The 20,558-nt window shown below is 38.1% G+C and overlaps 1 protein-coding gene across 1 annotated transcript in view; it reads left to right on the forward strand.

The window, feature by feature from the left end:
* Positions 1 to 1,371: 1,371 nt before the first annotated feature.
* LOC121570737 (somatostatin receptor type 5-like) overlaps positions 1,372 to 20,558 on the forward strand; it is a 34,550-nt gene continuing 15,363 nt past the window's right edge. The window contains exon 1 of the mRNA XM_045221587.1: positions 1,372 to 1,542. The gene's annotated coding sequence lies outside the window, so the exon portion shown is untranslated. The remainder of the gene's footprint in view (positions 1,543 to 20,558) is intronic.

Raw genomic sequence — 20,558 nt, forward strand, 5'->3', positions numbered from 1 at the left:
ATTCATCTGTCAACATAAAACAACATGAAAGCATTCCAAGCCAGAAGTCACAGCCATGGGTTTATCCTATGGAGAGGGAGGCTCAAATAATGAACTCACTGACACTTTGCTTTATTAGGAATATAGCCAATATATTGATATAGACTCTGTTCAGCTTTCTATATTAAAACATCTTTCCTCTGAAATTAATGTATTGAACCCATACATCAACCCAAGTGTAGAATATAAAAAATGTATAGAATCCTGGATAGTCATAGCCTAATTAAAAAACATATATTTTTAACTGAAGATAAAAAATAAATGTAAAAAAAGCTAAGACTTTGATATTTGGAAAGGTATAAATAAAGTTGTTAATGCTAAAAACAGCTGTTGTGCAAAATGTAATCAGTCAGCTTGGTATCATAGACTAGACGTAACATAGTAAACGAAAATCTGTGTACATTAAATTAGTATGATATGTTACGTTTGGTATGGTAATGCGAATGTCTAGCATCCCAACGGTTGCGTGTTCGAATCTCATCACGGACTTTAGCACTTTAGGTAATTAGCAACTTACTAATTAACTACTTACTATTTTTTAGCTACTTTGCATGTTAGCTAACCCTTCCTCTAACCTTAACACTTTAACATAACGCCTAACCCTAACCTTAACCCTAACCTTAACCACCTAGCTAACGTTAGCAACAACAAATTGGAATTCGTAACATATCATACTCGTTGCAAATTTGTAACATATTGTATGAATTGCAATTCGTAACATATCGTATGAATTGTAATTCGTAACATATCATATGAAATGAATGATGAATAAATGAATACATACCATACCAAATGTAACATATCATACTAATTTGACATCCCGGATTGTCCTTTACTATGTTACGTCTACCCCTGAGTCCAGGTTGCATCAGTCCTATTGTCTTAGCTTGTGCAACAGGTGAGTAATGTATGTATGGCTTTATGGTGGATCAGTAGCTATTGGTGAGAGACCTGCACAGAAGCATAGTGACGTTGTCACGTTATTGTGATATATAAATACCAGCGCAGCAGCCAGCCTCCCTCTCCAAAAGGACTAGCCGAAAAGCTCCAGACGAATTAATTGCATTCCCACCTTCAAATGAATTCTGCACCCTGCAGAGCTGGATCTTGCTGTTTTACTTTGCTAACAGTAAACTACACATTCATCACAATCAAACAAGTTACTTTGATTTGATAAGAAAATGTATGTTAGTTTACATAACAATAATGATTAGATTGTGGGCGTTTTGAGATCAGCAAAATGCAAAAACGGATTATTGAGTGTGTACCGCTCCCGCTTGGAACTGAGACGAGGACTTGATCGTTGTGGACGCAGAGAAGGCACTATCTTTTTGTAATGTGATAAAGTGTAACATTTCTTCAAAACATTTCGTTGCTTTGATACAAGTCTTTAACAGCACCACCTCGATGAAGGCGCGCGTCTGAGGTGGAAAATAAATGGAAATGCGCACTGCGCGAATGGCTAAACTCTGACGTGCCATGGACAGTGTATGAAGCGCTCAGGTAAGTCTCTCAATAGAAATGAATAGAACTAGCAAATACGTTTTTTTTTTTTCAGGGGAATTATTAAAACAAGATTAAAGTTGCATTGTTTAATATGTCCCTAAGCAATTGAATATCAGGTTTTAAGTTATTGGTGTGCTTGCTAAAAGCAAGACTACTCTAACACTCTTACAGAGGAGCTACACCGGGATGGCGCGTGCCCAAACTGTGAACAGGACATTAGGGCTGTAATTTTACACGCTACACCAGAGAGGTAAACAGATGCGTGGGTGGAAGCAGAATCAGTAGTACTAGGTCTCTTCTGCAAGGAATCTATTGACTTTCGGTCCAATATGGGTATATGACTATATGACGACAACCATATTTCTCATTATATCAAAAATAAAGTTGAGTTAAAATTCTACAACCATATGCAGTCAATTCATTAATCAACAATTGAACAGTTGCTGGCTATCTGCAGTGTCGGCCGCCCATTTGGGTGTTAGGGGCAGCGCCCCACATGTGATTGGTCAAACTGAAAAAATAAATAATTATATATATAGAAAAAATAACAATATTATATAATTCATGGATTATGTTTTAAATGTTCATAAAAGTGTGGTAAATGTGTACATTTTCCTGTTAAAAAAATATATAGTTCAAAACAAGCGGTGCAGTAACTTACTACTCTGCCCCTCAGTGACTCTGCCAGCAGCAGCAGCTCCGCGGGCGCATAGGCTGTGCGAACATTGCTTGGATTGTTTTGCCAGCTATTTGCTATGAGGGGGAACTGCCCCAATGAAATCACAGAATTTCATAGCATACATTTTTACAGCACAAATTAAATGGACCACCCTGGGGCGCTGAAATGTTCACTCAGTCAGAACTTCTGTGTCTGCTCTAGTCTTCCTCCCAATGAGTCTCTCACACCTGACGGCTTACTTCTGCGTGAAACTAGATCTGCTCTATCAGGTACAGACGCCGCTAGATCAAAAAGCTAATTGTATAGTTAACTTGTAAATAAATAATCAAAACAGTCATGGGAGCCTGGGACCTGATAAACCGGACATCTACATCCAACAAGAGTCGAAGGACAGAGGGATACACTAGCTAGAACCTTCTCATCGCAGATCTGGTAGGACAAAAAAGCATGTTTCCCCCATGGTGTTTATCAGGCAACATGTTGACTAAAATAACATAAAACTGGGTGTATCACAAAGCATGATCAAATTAATTAGCTAGCTACAGTAATTTTGAGAAACGTGAAATAGTTTGGTAGATTTTTTTGTCAAATTAACCCTTTATCTACCTTTGATAAGCAGATAGCTAGCTGGTAGCTTGCTAGATAGTTGGCTCCCATGCCAATTTCAAGTCTATCTAAACTAATATCTGACTAACTCGGAAATAGGAAGTTTTTTCAGAATTAAAGTTAACTTGCTAGTGCATCATACTTTGTGACATTATGTTAGCTATCCCCAGTTAGATAATCTGATTTCACTTATAGCATCTGCATGCTTGTTGCGTTCTCCCTGGTGCACTCGTTAGTTTGTGAGCTGGCTGCTTGTTCTAAATAGACCTGCGCCCCGGGCTTTCAACCAATCAGCGGCTGCCCCTGGCTAGCTGTCTGTACTTTGCAAGCCAGAACAAATACACATCAATTGATTTTGTTGACAAAACAGACCTGGTTCTCCGAAGACGGTTGCTACAGCATTCCATGCTTTTTCTTTGGACAAAGCGTCCTTGTATTGGGGGTTGCTGGGGTCATACAGCAAAGGATCCTTCTCAACTTCAATGATCAAACGGGTGTCATCCATTTTGCCAACTTTGTTCTGTCCTTTCAAATCGGAATAACTTCCAAGGAGGGTTGGGGGAGGGGTCTACAGCATCCTCTGCCTCAAAAGATAATACAAGGTAGACCATCAGCTCTGCAACTGCCTTTTTGTTCATTAGCTGGTTTGAATGTTTAAATGTTTTTAAAAAAATGCATTGATACTATACATATAACAACCTACCTCTAGTTATGAACTAGGAAGACTACAGTTATATTTGTTTTTCAATCAATCAATCAAATGTTATTTATAAAGCCCTTTTTTTCATACAGGTAGCCTTCTACTATTGTATTGATGTAGCCTACTACTATTATTCATGTGTCTATTACATTTTCACTATGAAGCTGAGTGAATATGTCTTTAAGTGTCAAAAAAAGATTCATACCAATTATTTCAGGCACTTTGTATGGTGTTTACGTGTGTGGATCCGAGAAAAAGAGACTCCAAACATAATGTTAGGTTGCTGCTACAGCATCTACGCTTTATGCACGTGCCAATGTAGCAGGTAACATTGACTACAGTCTTATCTTATCAACTTAGTATGAAGCAAGTTTCATGGACGCGTGGTGTAGCTGGGCCGTTACATACTCTTATTATTATTAGTGTGCTTGCTGAAGGCAAGACCACTCTAGATTTCTTTAATTGTCTTATTACATTTACACATTTCAGTCATTTAGCAGACGCTCTTATCCAGAGCGACTTACAGTTAGTGAGTGCATACATTATATATATTTTTTATTTTTTCATACTGCCCCCCGTGGGAATCGAACCCACAACCCTGGCGTTGCAAACGCCATGCTCTACCAACATCCCCTGCCAGCCATTCCCTCCCCTACCCTGGATGACGCTGGGCCAATTGTGCGCCGCCCCATGGGTCTCCCGGTCGCGGCCGGCTACGACAGAGCCTGGATTAGTGTGCTTGTTGAAGGCAAGACCACTCTAGATTCTTACATAGTCTTATTAGTGTGCTTGCTGAAGGCAAGACCACTAGAGTTCTTACATAATAATAATAATAATAATAATAATAATAATAATAATAATAATAATAATAATAATAATATTAATAATAATAATAATAATAATAATACATTATTATTTTTGCATAAATTAATGTGGACCTGAACGAGAACAATAGTAATACAGTGGTAGCTATTCAACAGGTGTAGACATTACAGTGAAATGCTTACTTACAAGCCCTTAACCAACAATGCAGTTTTAAGAAAAAAGTAAGTAAAAAATAGATAAGTAAAAAATACCGGTTAGTCGAGGTAATATGTACATGTGGGTAGAGTTAAAGTGACTATGCATAGATAATAAACAGAGTAGCAGCAGCATAAAACATTGTCCTGTTTCTCAGCCAATTAAGACCAACTTTAAAATGTTCAGGCTATCCTAACTACATAATTCTCTAAAACCTTTCTAAACTATGTAAAGAAATGTATTTGCATAAATGTGCATACAACTTAATTTATTCAATGCCAGCCATAAGAACACAGTGGTGGACATTTTAAATGCTACTTCTCTTTATCCATTTCAGCTACAAACATTAAAACAACTTTAAGATTTTCAAAAGGTTATAAATTATATCTATTGAAATGTGCATAAATTACCATAACATAACCCATCAAAAATAACAGCAACTTTTGAACCGTTCAAGCTAAAAACACCAAACCAACTTTTATATATTCAGGCTATCAATCAATCAATCTTTCAATCTACCTACTTTTTCAACTATAACCAGTCACTACCGTTACTACTGCAGTCACAAGCACTACCATAAATACTTCAACACAAGCTAGTAAGCACACACATTCTTTAGGAAATTTACTTTTCTAGTATGTATGTATTATTCTTTTCACATGGCTGAACCAACTTTATATGTATTATACAATTGTAAAATTCGAACAATTCAAAGCATGATAATGTTTTTGTACGCAGGCATTTGCATTGGTATGCAGCATTGCCTGTGTGTACTTTTTTTTTAGGAGATCAGTGACTGACTGTGAAACTATCTGACTTGACGTTAGGTATTTGCCCAGCGTCACCTATCATAGCATTTTACTGTGACAGAAGTCACCCGGAGATGAGATGATTTATTGCCAGGACATGCATGTCCTTAAAGATAAGAATGTTCCATTGTGTTTAGCCAAAAATGTCATGAGATAGTTCACACGGCCATTATCCAGGGTTTCAAATGAACAGATATGCCACATTTCTGGTTCGTTCTTGTTGCAGGGAGCGTTGACAGGAATTAGAATTTGACTATAGAAAACCATGCTTTTGTTATGTGTGATATGACAATTGGAGAGAAAGAAGATTATACAGGCTGCCCAATTCTGATCTTTTGCCCAATTATTGTCAAAGAGCTGACATGTCCTGTGTAGCTCAGTTGGTAGAGTATGGCGTTTGCAAAGCCAGGGTTGTGGGTTCGTTTCCCATGGGGGACCAGTGTGAAAAAAAATGTATGCACTCACTAACTGTAAGTCGCTCTGGATAAGAGCGTCTGCTAAAATGACTAAAATGTACATCTGATTGGTCAAAAGACTAATAAGCAGCAAAAGATCAGAATTGGGCTGCCTGTGTAAATGCAGCCAAAGAAGAGGTGTGGAAAGAATGTCACCATGCCGGTTTGCAGACAGTTGCCATGTTTCCATCCAACCATTTTTCTGCGTAAAAAAAAAACTCCAGACAAGTGGAAGTAAACAGCAAATTGTCTGTAAAATGTACACACAAAATATGTTTGACTAGAGTGGTTTATTTTTTGTTGGTGAAAAAGATAATGGGACAAATGGCGATGAAAAAGCTTTTTGGAGCGAATAGCCTATTGATAGAATACCATCATGTTGTCCTCCCACTCCTAGGCTATGACATGGGGATGCACCACAGCTCACGTTCAATATGTTCCTCATGTACAATTCCAAAAAAGCAGCACACGAAGTTTCAAACATTTACAACACAAAGCACTACAGTTTAAAACATCAGTTTACACATTGATCAGGACATTGGTGGTTGGGAGGAGTGGTTGACTAGGGGTCAAAACATTGACAACACCGCAAATCATTTTCCACCATTTGACTCTAGCTTTAAAATCATTTTAAGGGACAAGCTCCTGAAGTTTCAAGTCCTTTTGTAGCTCGTTCCAAGTAGAGGGGCCAGAGTAATGGGATGCTTTTTCACCTAGCTCTGTACGGACCTTAGGCACCGTCAAGGAGATACAGTCCTTTGAGCATATGCGATAATTGTCATTAGTCTGCTGGACAATGCAGGTACACAGGTAAAATGAAAGCTGTCTCAGTATGGCCTTATAAATTAAAACTTATGTTGCTTGCATTCAGATTTTTGATACTATTTATACTTTTTGAACTATAACCGTTTTGAATTTGCATAAATTAACATGGATTTCAATGAGATCCATAGGCGTACAGTGATTGATATTCAAAATGGTCCTGCTCCTTGGCCAATTAAGCTACAATACCAACTTTGAAAATGTTCAGAATATCCTGACTTCAAATTCTCTAAAACCTTTATAAACTGTAAACAATTTTAAATTGCATAAATTAGGATAAAACGTAATGGATTCAAAACCAACCGTAACAACACAGTGGAATACATTTTAAATTCTACTGCTTTTTAACCATTTTAGCTACAAATATTAAAACAAATGTAACATTTTCAAAACGTTTTAAATTAAACTATTTAAATTACCCACAAACAGTAATGACAACTGTTGAACCATTCGAGTTAGAGACACCAAGCCAACTTTCTTGTGTTCAAGCTATCCTATCAATCAATCAATTAACCAATTAACCAATTAACGAATCGATCTTCTTTACATTTCCATAAATTAACATGGGTTAGCATAAAACTTCATGGATTCAATGCCAACCATAAGAAAACAGTGGTAGACATTTGAATGCTACTGCTCTATAAACATTTCCGTTTCAAACAATTAACCACTTTAAAATTGTCAAAAGTTTATAAATGATAACTATTTAAATGTTTACTACTTAAACTATTTACATTTGCTTAAACTAACCCAGCAACAGTAATAGTAAAAATCAATCAATCATTCTGTCAATCAATCAATCTTTCCATCTACAGGTACCTACTTTTTTAACTATAACCTGTCACTACCATTACTACCCTTATGGAAAAACCACATGATTTCACATGTGGAAAATCACAGGATTTCAAGTGAAATTGCCACGTTTTGCAATTTTTCTAGAACACTTCACGTCATGATATTTCACATGAAGTTTCACATGTGGATTTCCACAAGTGCTCACATAACCTTTCACATGTAAAATAATGTGAAAACGTGTGGTTTTGGAACACTTAACATGTTATGATATTTCACATGTTTTCTCATGTGATCACATTAACCTTCACATGTGGATTAAAATGTTCGTTTTCAACTTACATATTTTGACGTACACGATTACATTGTGTATGTACAGCGCATTCGGAAGGTATTCAGACCCCTTGACTTTTTCCACATTATGTTACATTACAGCCTTATTCTAAAATGGATAAAATAAAATACAAATCCTCATCAATCTACACACAATACACCATAATGGCAAAGCAAAAACAGGTTTTTAGAATTTTTGCAAATATATATAAAAAAAACAGAAATACCTTTTTTAGATAAGTATTCAGACCCTTTGTTATGAGACTCGAAATTGAGCTCAAGTGCATCCTGTTTCCATTGATCATCCTTGAGATGTTTCTACAACTTGATTGAAGTCAACCTGTAGTAAATTCAATTGATTGGACATGATTTGGAAAGGCACACACCTGTCTATATAAGGTCCCACAGTTGACAGTGCATGTCAGAGCAGAAACCAAGCCATGAGGTCGAAGGAATTGTCCGTAGAGCTCCGAGACAAGATTGTGTCGAGGCACAGATCTGGGGAAGGGTACCAAAGCATTTCTGTAGCATTGAAGGTCCCCAAGAACACAGTGGCCTCAATCATTCTTAAATGGAAGCAGTTTGGAACCACCAAGACTCTTCCTAGAGCTGGCCGCCCAGCCAAACTGAGCAATCGGGGGAGGGCCTTGGTCAGGGAGGTGACCAAGAACCCGATAGTCACTCTGACAGAGCTCCAGAGTTTCTCTGTGGAGCTGGGAGAACCTTCCAGAAGGACAACCATCTCTGCAGCACTCCACCAATCAGGTCTTTATGGTAGAGTGGCCAGACTGAAGCCACTCTTCAGTAAAAGGCACATGACAGCCCGCTTTTTAGTTTAGTTTGCCAAAAGGCACCTAAAGTACTCTCAGACCATGAGAAACAAGATTCTCTGGTCTGATGAAACCAAGATTGAACTCTTTGGCCTGAATGCCAAGCGCCATGTCTGGAGGTAACCTAGCACCATCCCTACGGTGAAGCATGGTGGTGGCAGCATCATGCTGTGGGGATGTTTTTAAGCGGCAGGGACTGGGAGACTAGTCAGGATTTAGGGAAAGATGAATGGAGCAAAGTACAGAGAGATCCTTGATGAAAACCTGCTCCAGAGTGCTCAGGACCTCAGACTGGGGTGAAGGTTCACCTTCCAACAGGACAATGACCCTAAGCACACAGCCAAGACAACGCTCCCCATCCAACCTGACAGAGTTTGAAATGATCTGCAGAGAAGAATGGGAGAAACTCCCCAAATACAGGTGTGCCAAGCTTGTAGCATCATACCCAAGAAGACTCGAGGCTGTAATCACTGCCAAAGGTGCTTCAACAAAGTACTTAGTAAAGGGTCTGAATACTTATGTAAAAGTCATATTTCAGTTTTTTAAATGTATTTATGCATTTGCAAAAAAAATCTAAAAACCTGTTTTTGCTTTGTCATTATGGGGTATTGTGTGTACATTGATGAGGAAAAAAAGCAATTTAATCGATTTTAGAATAAGGCTGTAACGTAACAAAATGTGGAAAATGTCAAGGGGTCTGAATACTTTCCAAATGCACAATTTATATAGTCATTATTATTCAACATGTCCTCACCTGAGATTTGAACTCACAACTTCTTGGTTCCCGGCATTCCGATCTTCCTGCTACGCCACCATGTCTGTGTGAATAACTGATTTCACCTGTATTCCGACACTTTGGACTTCAAAGTAGATCTCAGCTTTGTATGATACACTCAAGAAAAGCTATTTTATTTATCATTGTAAGGGTTGGTGTGAGGTGTGAACAATGTGCGGTGCAGGATAGACAGTAGGCAGTAGGCAGAGATGGTGAAACAAGGATCTTTACTGGTGGTCCCAAAGCCAGGATACAAAATAACGGACTTGTCACAATAAAATAAAGGAGGAGCAAATTGGTCTCCAAAAACAGGCTGACAGCAAAAATACGAAATACTAACTACGACTGAAACAACAATGAAACAGGGAGAACACTTCTCAAGTACCTGTACATATGTCTCGCGATCAGACACTGATTCGTACTGCTTGGCATCAAGAAACTAACAGAGAAAATTGAGCAAGGGAACACAGGGAAGTGAGGGCATAAATACACAGGTGAACAGGTAGACACAGGTGACACCAATAGGATCATGATTAGTCCAGACTGTGAGTGAGGAGGTGCCTAAGGTTGTCAGAGGAGGACACCTAGTGGGTCGCTCCGGAACTGCGACCCCCTCCTGTAACAATCATAGTGATTCAGGAGTAACATTTAAACATAATATGCCCAAACAACATTAGACAACTATACAAAAAAAAACTCAAATTGCTGATATAAGTAAATAGAATCAATAATGAGAGAATAGTCAGATTAACTGATAACTAAAATAGCAGTGCAGATGGCACTCTTTTGCTAAGTGCAGAGATGTATTATAGGTAATGAATGTGATGGGCCTTCTGACAATGTTACAGACTTTGTGGCACAGCAGAAACATCAGCATACCCAGGTGGGGTCATATTGAAAAGTCAGTACTACATCATCATGTCAAATGTAATCATATTGTCAATGATTTAAGATTTTTACAAAAACTTTGCTGAACGGCATACCATTTACCTTAAAACCTCCATACCATTTCATTACTTATCTTACAAATAAATCATATGAAGAGAATAACATGTTTTCACCTCACATTTGAATTGCAGATTGTGAAAATCTAATTTCTATTTTCACATGTGGAATTGCATTTTTACGTGAAAAACTGTCACGTGAAAATCTAATTTGCACTTAAACATGTGAAAAACTTTCAAAAGTTGTCACATGTAGTTTCATGGTATCACATGTTGAAATGTTGCACCCCCATGTTGTCACATTTATTTCACCATGAGATGTTTTCATATGTGTAGCTTCATGTTGTCACATGTTTCTTTTACATGTTGTCACGTTATCACATTAACTTCACATAAGATCACATGAAATTCATGTGTTTTTTCCTGTAAGGGTACTGCAGTCACTATCACTACTATAACTTATTTCAAAACTATAAATAATTTAAGACAAGCTATCAAGCACACACATTTTCTTTAGGAAATGTACTTTTCTAGTTTGTCTATTTATTCCACCCACTCTAGCGCTTAAACCGCTTACGCATTCAACACTAAACAAACTTTAGAATGTGTAGCCAGCCCCAACTTCAATTGTTTGAGATTTTCTTTTCATACTATTTATACTTTTTTTCTACGACAACAATTCTTAAATGCATTTCACCCAATGCATTTCAATGGCGATGGCAATAAAAGTGCCACCGTTTGCTCACCATTTATTAATCATTACTCCCACATTTGCAAATGTTAGTAAGCTAGTTATTCACACATGTACAGTTGAAATCTGAAGTTTACATACACTTAGGTTGGAGTCATTAAAACTAGTTTTTCAACCACTCCACACATGTCTTGTTAACAGTTAACAGTTAACAGTTTTGGCAAGTCGGTTAGGACATCTACTTTGTGCATGACACAAGTAATTTTTCTAACAATTGTTTACAGACAGATTATTTCACTTATAATTCACCGTATCACAATTCCAGTGGGTCAGAAGTTTACATACACTAAGTTGACTGTGCCTTTAAACAGCTTGGAATAGAATAGAATGGCGTTAGAAGCTTCTGATAGGCTAATTGACATCATTTGAGTCAATTGGAGGTGTACCTGTGGATGTATTTCAAGGCCTACCTTCAAACTCAGTGCCTCTTTGCTTGACATCATGGGAAAATCAAAAGAAATCAGCCAAGACCCCAGAACATTTTTTTTAGACCTCCACAAGTCTGGTTCATCCTTGGGAGCAATTTCCAAACGCCTGAAGGTACCACCTTCATTTGTACAAACAATAGTACGCAAGTATAAACACCATGGGACCACGCAGCCGTCATACCGCTCAGGAAGGAGACGCGTTCCGTCTCCTAGAGATGAACGTACTTTGGTGCGAAAAGTGCAAATCAATCCCCGAACAACAGCAAAGGACCTTGTGATGATGCTGGAGGAAACAGGTCAAAAGTATCTATATCCACAGTAAAACGAGTCCTATATCGACATAACCTGAAAGGCCGCTCAGCAAGGAAGAAGCCACTGCTCCAAAACCGCCATAGAAAAGCCAGACTAAGGTTTGCAACTGCACATGGGGACAAAGATCGTACTTTTTGGAGAAACGTCCTCTGGTCTGATTAAACAAAAATAGAACTGTTTGGCCATAATGACCATCGTTATGTTTGGAGGAAAAAGGGGGTATCTTGCAAGCCGAAGAACACCATCCCAACCGTGAAGCACGGGGGTGGCAGTATCATGCTGTGGAGGTGCTTTGCTGCAGGAGGGACTGGTGCACTTCACAAAATAGATGGCATCATGAGGAAGGAAAATGATGTGGATATATTGAAGCAACATTTCAAGACATCAGTCAGGAAGTTAAAGCTTGGTCTCAAATGGGTCTTCCAAATGGACAATGACCCCAAGCATACTTCTAAAGTTGTGGCAAAATGGCTTAAGGACAACAAAGTCAAGGTATTGGAGTGGCCATCACAAAGCCCTGACCTCAATCCTATAGAAAATGTGTGGGCAGAACTGAAGAAGCGTGTGTGAGCAAGGAGGCCTACAAACCTGACTCAGTTACACCAGCTCTGTCAGGAGGAATGGGCCAAAATCCACCCAACTTATTATGGTAAGCTTGTGGAAGGCTACCCGAAACATTTGACCCAAGTTAAACAATTTAAAGGCAATGCTACCAAATACTAATTGAGTGTATGTAAACTTCTGACCCACTGGGAATGTGATTAAAGAAATAAAAGCTGAAATAAATCATTCTCTCTACTATTATTCTGACATTTCCCATTCTTAAAATATAGTGGTGATCCTAACTGACCTAAGACAGGGAATATTTACTAGGATTAAATGTCAGGAAATGTGAAAAACGGAGTTTAAATGTATTTGGCTAAGGTGTATGTAAACTTCCGACTTCAACTGTATATATATTTCCTTAAACATCCTGTGTTGTGTGCTTATTCTTTTACCAGGTACTGCAGGAATGTCTACCAATGGCATGCCTATCTTTTTTTACACTGGTCACTCAAAACATTTATGAAATATTTATATACAGTACATAGCACTCACTTTAGATCAGGGAATGCAAAAATACTTAATAAATGGTGAACAAACTATTTATTAATGGCTAATAAATTGTTTATTACGGAACCTTAAAATACCACTTGAATGGTCAAAACTTAACGCTACTCCACTTGAACCGTTTAAGCTATCAAAACCAAACCAATGTTGAAATGTGCAGACTGACCCTACATAATAATTGCACACAGCTTTTTGATTCTATTTATACTTTTCGAACTATAAACATCATACCCTTCAGAAATACTTGTAATAGGCCTCTGATTATGAAAATAATCAAATGTTTATTATTTCAAGTTTCCTGGTGTTTTTACCATTATTTTCATATGTTAATTCCTTTATTAATTTTCTAGAAACTTTGCAAATATGCAACATTGTGCTTCAATGGTGTCAACATTTTGTGGTAAGAAAACTGTTAAATTCTATTAAAATCACATCAAAATGATAAAAACCATTGACATGTGATGAAAAATATTGACTAATGGTATAGAAATCTGAAATGAAGTCTTATTTTGTCTGAAATGGCTAAATGTATCAACTTGACCAATCCACATTTTTGTATTTTGCTATCAAAAACATATCATTTTTAAAAGATCAACAGTTTTTTGGATTTTCTATGTATGGAGAGCATCTAACTTTCTTTTAGTAATATTTGGTTGTCCTTTATGGCTTAACTTGGAGACATAACCAGGGGTTAAATTGGGCCGGGTCCCGCCAGGTCCGAGACCCAGCACCTATGATGATGAGAGCCAGGCAGAACTGAGACCTGGTACCTTTGCATATTTGAATTATCTAATGAAAAATTGTTGTCCCACATGAAAAGAAAAAGAACACGTGAAAAGAACACGTGAAAAAACACATGGTTTTCGGACACATGACACAAGAGGACCAACACTAATTTTGAAGTCGCAGGCGGGGCTACTTCATCACGTGACCATGAGCAACCTCACACACGGTTATGGGCTTAAAAAAAAGAAGACACCTGTACCATGTCAGATATAGAGCTGAAATGTATTACATTTAGAGTTTGCATCCCAATATTACACTTTATATACAGTACATCACAGTAGACTGAAATAAAACGAAACTGTTTGACATAGAAAACATTCCAGGTGAAGCTGGTTGAGAGAATGCCAAGAGTGTGCAAAGCTGTCATCAAGGCAAAGGGTGGCTATTTGAAGAATCTCAAATCTAAAATATATTTTAATTTGTTTAACACTTTTTTGGTTACTACATGATTCCATATGTGTTATTTCATAGTTTTGATGTCTTCACTATTATTCTACAATGTAGAAAATATTAAAAATAAAGAAAAACCTTTGAATGAGTAGGTGTTCTAAAACTTTTGACCGGTAGTGTATATATTATGTATTTTGGATGTTTTCAGTGTATTTTGAACTCTTTCAGACAATGCATTTAAAACAATTGTGCATTAAAATTACAAATAGTTAACTGATTAACTCTGACAGCGCTCATTTTAACATGTTAAAAGGATAAATAAGGAGACACGGAGCGTTAGCTTCTCTGTTCTTTTCACTGGGTTTCTTCCATCGGTCACTGACCAACGTATGAAGAAGAGAAGCGTGCGCCTGCAGCAGTAACATTCCGAATGGATAGCTCAGAAATAAGACATTATTATTTTTAACACACTTTAATTATTGTACTCAGGTAGGCTAAGTTACCTTTTTACAGAATGGCATTACAGAATTTGCAATTCCATATGTGGAAACATTGCTACTGCAACATGTTAACACCACCTTTACACATGTAAGGAGAATAACACTATTTTCAAACTGCATATCCAATTTTCACATGTTCAAGTTTTTAACATGTGAAACAGCTAATTTCACATGTGCAACTGCAACTCACGTGAAAAGGTGGTGTTAACATGTGAACTCTACATTTTATACATATGAAAATATGGTTTCACATGAAATTTGAGCTCAACATGTGAAAACAGTTTTTTTTTGTAAGGGGAGTAAGCAACAGCAAAATCAGAGAACCCCATAGTAGAATAGTAGAACTATTCAATTGTTCAGCCTATAATATATTCCTCTCGAGGCGTATTCAAATTGCGAGTGCTGCACAGGGAGAGAAATATGCATGCCATGTCACTCACTGTACAACTTCCTTGATGCAGTCGCAGGAAAACACACCTTTGAAAGCAGTTTTGATGGCCTCTGTTAAAAGAGGAGGATCACTTATCTTTCTAGTGTTACTACAGATGCAAGATCTTCATTTGACCTGTATTGTTGCAGCAAAATAATTCCTAATGTTTAGTATACTCAATGTATACAGACATAATGCTAATGCAGTTTAACCATTTCAGCTACAAACATTGAAACCACTTAAACATTTTCAAAACGTTAAATTATGGAGTGGCTACTCTAAAGATACTGAGATTTCTGTGCATTTGCAGGATCCGCTCCGCGCTTCCCCTTCCGAGTCCTTTCAGGTGCTGCTTCAGTGCTCACTCACTCCATGACTCTGCTGCCGCTTGTTCAAACAAACTTAGTTATTTGTCTGTTGTAACAGTAATCAAAGCAAACATAAGAACGACACAACAGGCAGTCTAGCGATTTCATGTTCTTTTTTCAGGAGGGGAGTTGGCCTACATGCAGCTATATAGGCAGGTTATATGTACACAGCATATCAACAAGCAAGACACAGACAGGCAGTCAGTAGTAGCGATTTGATGTAGAAACATTGGCTATATGGCAGCATAACTATAAAGATTACATAATCACAAATAATGCTGATAGTTTTCCCCCAATGCAATGTATAGACTTCTTGCGTGTGCAACAGCAATATCCATTACAACAGACAGATAATCTTCATATACAGTATACACTGAGAGTACAAAACATCAGGAACACCTACTCTTTCCATGACATAGACTGACCAGGTGAATCCAAATGAAAGCTATGATCCCTTATTGATTTAACCTGTTAAATCCACTTCAGTCAGTGTAGATGAAGGGGAGGAAACAGGTTAAAGAAGGATTTTTAAGCCTTGAGACAATTGAGACATGGCTTGTGAATTGGCAAGACAAAAGATTGAAGTGCCTTTGAACGGGGAATGGTAGTAGGTGCCAGGCACACCGGCTTGAGTGTGTGTCAAGAACTGCAACACTGCTGGGTTTTTCACGCTCAACAGTTTCCCGTGTGTATCAAGAATGGTCCCCCACCCAAAGGACATCCAGCCAACTTGATACAACTGTGTGAAACATTGGAGTCAACATGGGTCAGCATCCCTGTGGAATGCTTTGGACACCTTGTAGAGTCCATGCCCTGACAAATTGAGGTTGTTTTGAGGGCAAAAGGGAGTGCAACTCAATATTAGGAAGGTGTTGCTGTTTTGTACACTCAGTGTATATATTTTTGGAATGTTTGTTCAAATCGCCACCACGTTTTTATTTCAGCTGTTCAGAATTATGAGGCAGAGACATAGGCTACATCATCATGTCCATCAAATTGGTTGAGGGTTCAGAAGAGGGTGAGTAAAGCGTAAAGCGAGAAACTTGAATGTGTGTGTAAAATAACACATGCGCAGAACGTGATTCGGATCCTTAGTTTTGGGAGAGAAGTTTCCAGAGGGGCGGGGGGCATAAACTCCGTATTCGTAGTCTCGGCCTAAATTATTGAAACTGTTGAAATTAGCATAAATTAACATAACATAACCCACCATCTATAACAGTAACTTTATGTTTGTATTCTTATTTTTTATGACCTATTATTGTTGAGAAGGAACATGTATTGTAAGCATTTCGTTGTAATGCTGTATTGTAAGCATTTCGTTGGATGGTGTATACCATGTGTATTCTTTACGACTAATACAACTTTTTTTTAAACTTGAAACTTGAACAGTACACGCTAGAGACACCAAACCAACTTTCACATGTTCAGGCTATCCTATCCAATACTATCCTATCCTATCCTATCCTATCCTATCCTATCCTATCCTATCCTATCCTATCAACCATAAATACGTAAAGAAAAGCTAGCAAGCACACCCATTTTCTTTAGGAAATGTACTTTTCTATTTCTATTACATATTCAGGCTATCCTATCCTATCCTATCCTATCCTATCCTATCCTATCCTATCCTATCCTATCCTACCCTATCCTATCAACCATAAATGCTTAAAGACAAGCTAGCAGACACACATTTTCTTTAGGAAATGCATGTTTCTATTTCTATTACGGTGCATTCGGAAAGTATTCAGACCCCTTCCCTTTTTCCACATTTTGTTACGTTACAGCCTTATTCTAAAATGGATTAAATAAAAAAAATCCGCATCAATCTACACACAATAACCCATAATGACAAAGTGAAAACAGGCTTTTAGACATTTTTACAAATGTATAAAAAAATAAAATAAAAAAAACCTTATTTACATAAGTATTCAGACCCTTTGCTATGAGACTCGAAATTGAGCTCAAGTGCATCCTGTTTCCATTGGTTATCCTTGAGATGTTTCTATAACTTGATTGGAGTCCACCTGTGGTAAATTGGACATGATTTGGAAAGGCACACACCTGTCTATATAAGGTCCCACAGTTGACAGTACATGTCAGAGCAAACACCAAGCCATGAGGTCGAAAGAATGGTCCATAGATCTCCGAGACAGGATTGTGTTGAGGCACAGATCTGGGGAAGGGTACCAAACCATTTCTGCAGCATTGAAGGTCCCCAAGAACACAGTGGCCTCCATCATTCTTAAATGGAAGAAGTTTGGAAGCACCAAGACTCTTCCTAGAGCTGGCCGCCCGGCCAAACTGAGCAATTGGGGGAGAAGGGCCTTGGTCAGGGAGGTGACCAAGAACCCGATGGTCACTCTGACAGAGCTCCAGAGTTCCTCTGTGGAGATGGGAGAACCTTCCAGAAGGACAACCATCTCTGCAGCACTCCACCAATCAGGCCTTTATGGTAGAGTGGTCAGACAGAAGCCACTCCTCAGTAAAAGGCATATGACAGCCCGCTTGGAGTTTGCCAAAAGGCACCTAAGGGACTCTCAGAACATGAGAAACAAGATTCTCTTGTCTAATGAAACCAAGATTGAACTCTTTGGCCTGAATGCCAAGCGTCACGTCTGGAGGAAACCTAGCACCATCCCTACGGTGAAGCATGGTGGTGGCAGCATCATGCTGTGGGGATGTTTTTCAGCGGCAGGGACTGGGAGACTAGTCAGGATCGAGGGAAGATGAATGGAGCAAAGTACAGAGTGATCCTTGATGAAAACCTGCTCCAGAGCGCTCAGGACCTCAGACTGGGGCGAAGGTTCACCCTCCAATAGGACAACAACCCTAAGCACACAGCCAAGACAACAAAGGAGTGGCTTCGAGACAAGTCTCTGAATGTCCTTGAGTGGCCCAGCCAGAACCCGATCTAACATCTCTGGAGAGACCTGAAAATAGCTGTGCAGCGACGCTCCCCATCCAACCTGACAGAGCTTGAGAGGATCTGCAGAGAAGAATGAGAGAAACTCCCCAAATACAGTTTTGCCAAGCTTGTAGCGTCATACCCAAGAAGACTCAAGGCTATAATTGCTGCCAAAGGTGCTTCAACAAAGTACTGAGTAAAGGGTCTGAATACTAATGTAAATGTGATATTTCAGTTTTTTTTGTTTTTATTATACATTTGCTAACATTTCTAAAAACCTGTTTTTGCTTTGTCATTATGGGGTATTGTGTGTAGATTGATGAGTGAAAAAACAAACAATTTAATCAATTTTAGAATAAGGCTGTAACGTAACAAAATGTGGAAAAAGTCAAGCGGTATGAATACTTTCCGAATGCACTGTAACTTTCTTTTATGTTACACGGACTATGAAGATTTAATGAGGATGAAGACTACAATAATGAGTTTTCCACTACCGTGGGTTTATGCCAATCATGGACATTTCATAGCTTTTTCCAACATCTTAATGTTAATATGGGAATGATTGTCACTGTATAATACGCTGTTATTATTTTGATTAAGAAATTAGGTTCATAAGAAATTAAAATCAAGCCACTGGCAGTTTATCTTCAATGTGTCCTTTATTAATCTCTTAAGGACAGACTACGTAAACATAAAAAAATGAATTCCGTGAGATTTTAGTTCTGGGTTAACCGAGATTAGACCTTTATAGATAGCAAAGTGTAGTTTGAAGGGGCAATCTGCAGTTCAAAATATTACAAAGCGGTCACCCTCCACTTGTTTTGGTAAACAGCTGAGAGATGGGGCTTGAGTAATATAACCACTCTCAAATTCATAGACAAAGCTATGGATGCAAGGACTGACCATCTATGAGATTGAAATGATAGTTTTACCATGTTTTAAAGCTATAGTGGTTGTTTACATTAACATTGTTTACAAACATTGGAGTAAAACAAGCTTATATTTTGGCTTCTGATGGGGTACTACAGTTGAACTAAGCTCATGAAGCATTGATAAGGTATATTGTTAAATAATTAATGGCTATATATCAATCATGTAACGGTCCAAAAATTGATGTAGCATCTGCAGATTGCCTCTGTAAATGGCACAAACATGAGTTATTAAAAAAACGAATGTTCTGTTTTCTTTATTTTCTGTATAAATTAGAATATTATATAACCAACTTCCGGGCTTCTGGAAAGTGCAATTTTTCATGAGTGAAAATAGAAACTGTCATGATTCTGTTCTAATATGACAACAATGGTTGCCCTATTTTACCAGAATCAAAGCTACCTTGGGGAAAATGCAGAATAGTTGTTATTGTAAATCAGATCCAATTACAGTCTATGTTATTGCAGACTTAATAGGATGCTGCATAGGAGTGTCGACTGCTCATATAACACGATAACAAACACTTGTGAGAGTAATACAATTATGTCCATACAATAGTTTTGATTTAGATTGACAGAAATGTCAAACCGATTCATGCAACTTCGCCTCCATGCCACATGCAATTGTTTGTAGTCACAACACTAGGCTGTTGAATGGACGTCATTCCAATGTTTTGGACGGCGGTTCAATGAATCCCCACATCAGACCACTTATTGGCGCAACAGGTTTCAGGAGCTAAGGCTAGGGGTTTACTCAGAAACACTAACCCATCTGGAACAATAAATGTCAACCCTAGACCTAGCCTAGTCTTCATTCAGATACAACCAGCATTGTCCAGAACTTGCACCCCATTTACATTTTAGTCATTTAGCAGACACACTTATCCAGAGCGACTTACAGTTAGTGAGTGCATACATTTTTCATACTGGCCCCCCGTGGGAATCGAACCCACAACCCTGACGTTGCAAGCGCCATGCTCTTAGACTAGATTAGCCAGCCTACTCCAATTGTGCTGATTGGAACCTGCTTGACCATTTCTGTCTTAACCTAAAGTTGGGGCAATCTATGATTGCTTCATCCATTTTGGGATTTAAAATTCATGATATAAACCCATTGATTCTTGAAGAGTATAAGAGATTAGTTCCACTGTCTTACCCCATCAGAACCCCATCAGAATCCCAAATATAAGCATTTGTTTGTAAACAATGCAATTGTAAAGAAACACTGTATAGCCTCAATACATGGTTAAAACTATAATTTGGATATCATGGATGGTCAGTCCTTATAATAATAATATGCCATTTAGCAGATGCTTTTATCCAAAGCGACTTACATTCA

This window comes from Coregonus clupeaformis, chromosome 7, assembly GCF_020615455.1.
Source record: "Coregonus clupeaformis isolate EN_2021a chromosome 7, ASM2061545v1, whole genome shotgun sequence".
NCBI lineage: Eukaryota > Metazoa > Chordata > Actinopteri > Salmoniformes > Salmonidae > Coregonus > Coregonus clupeaformis.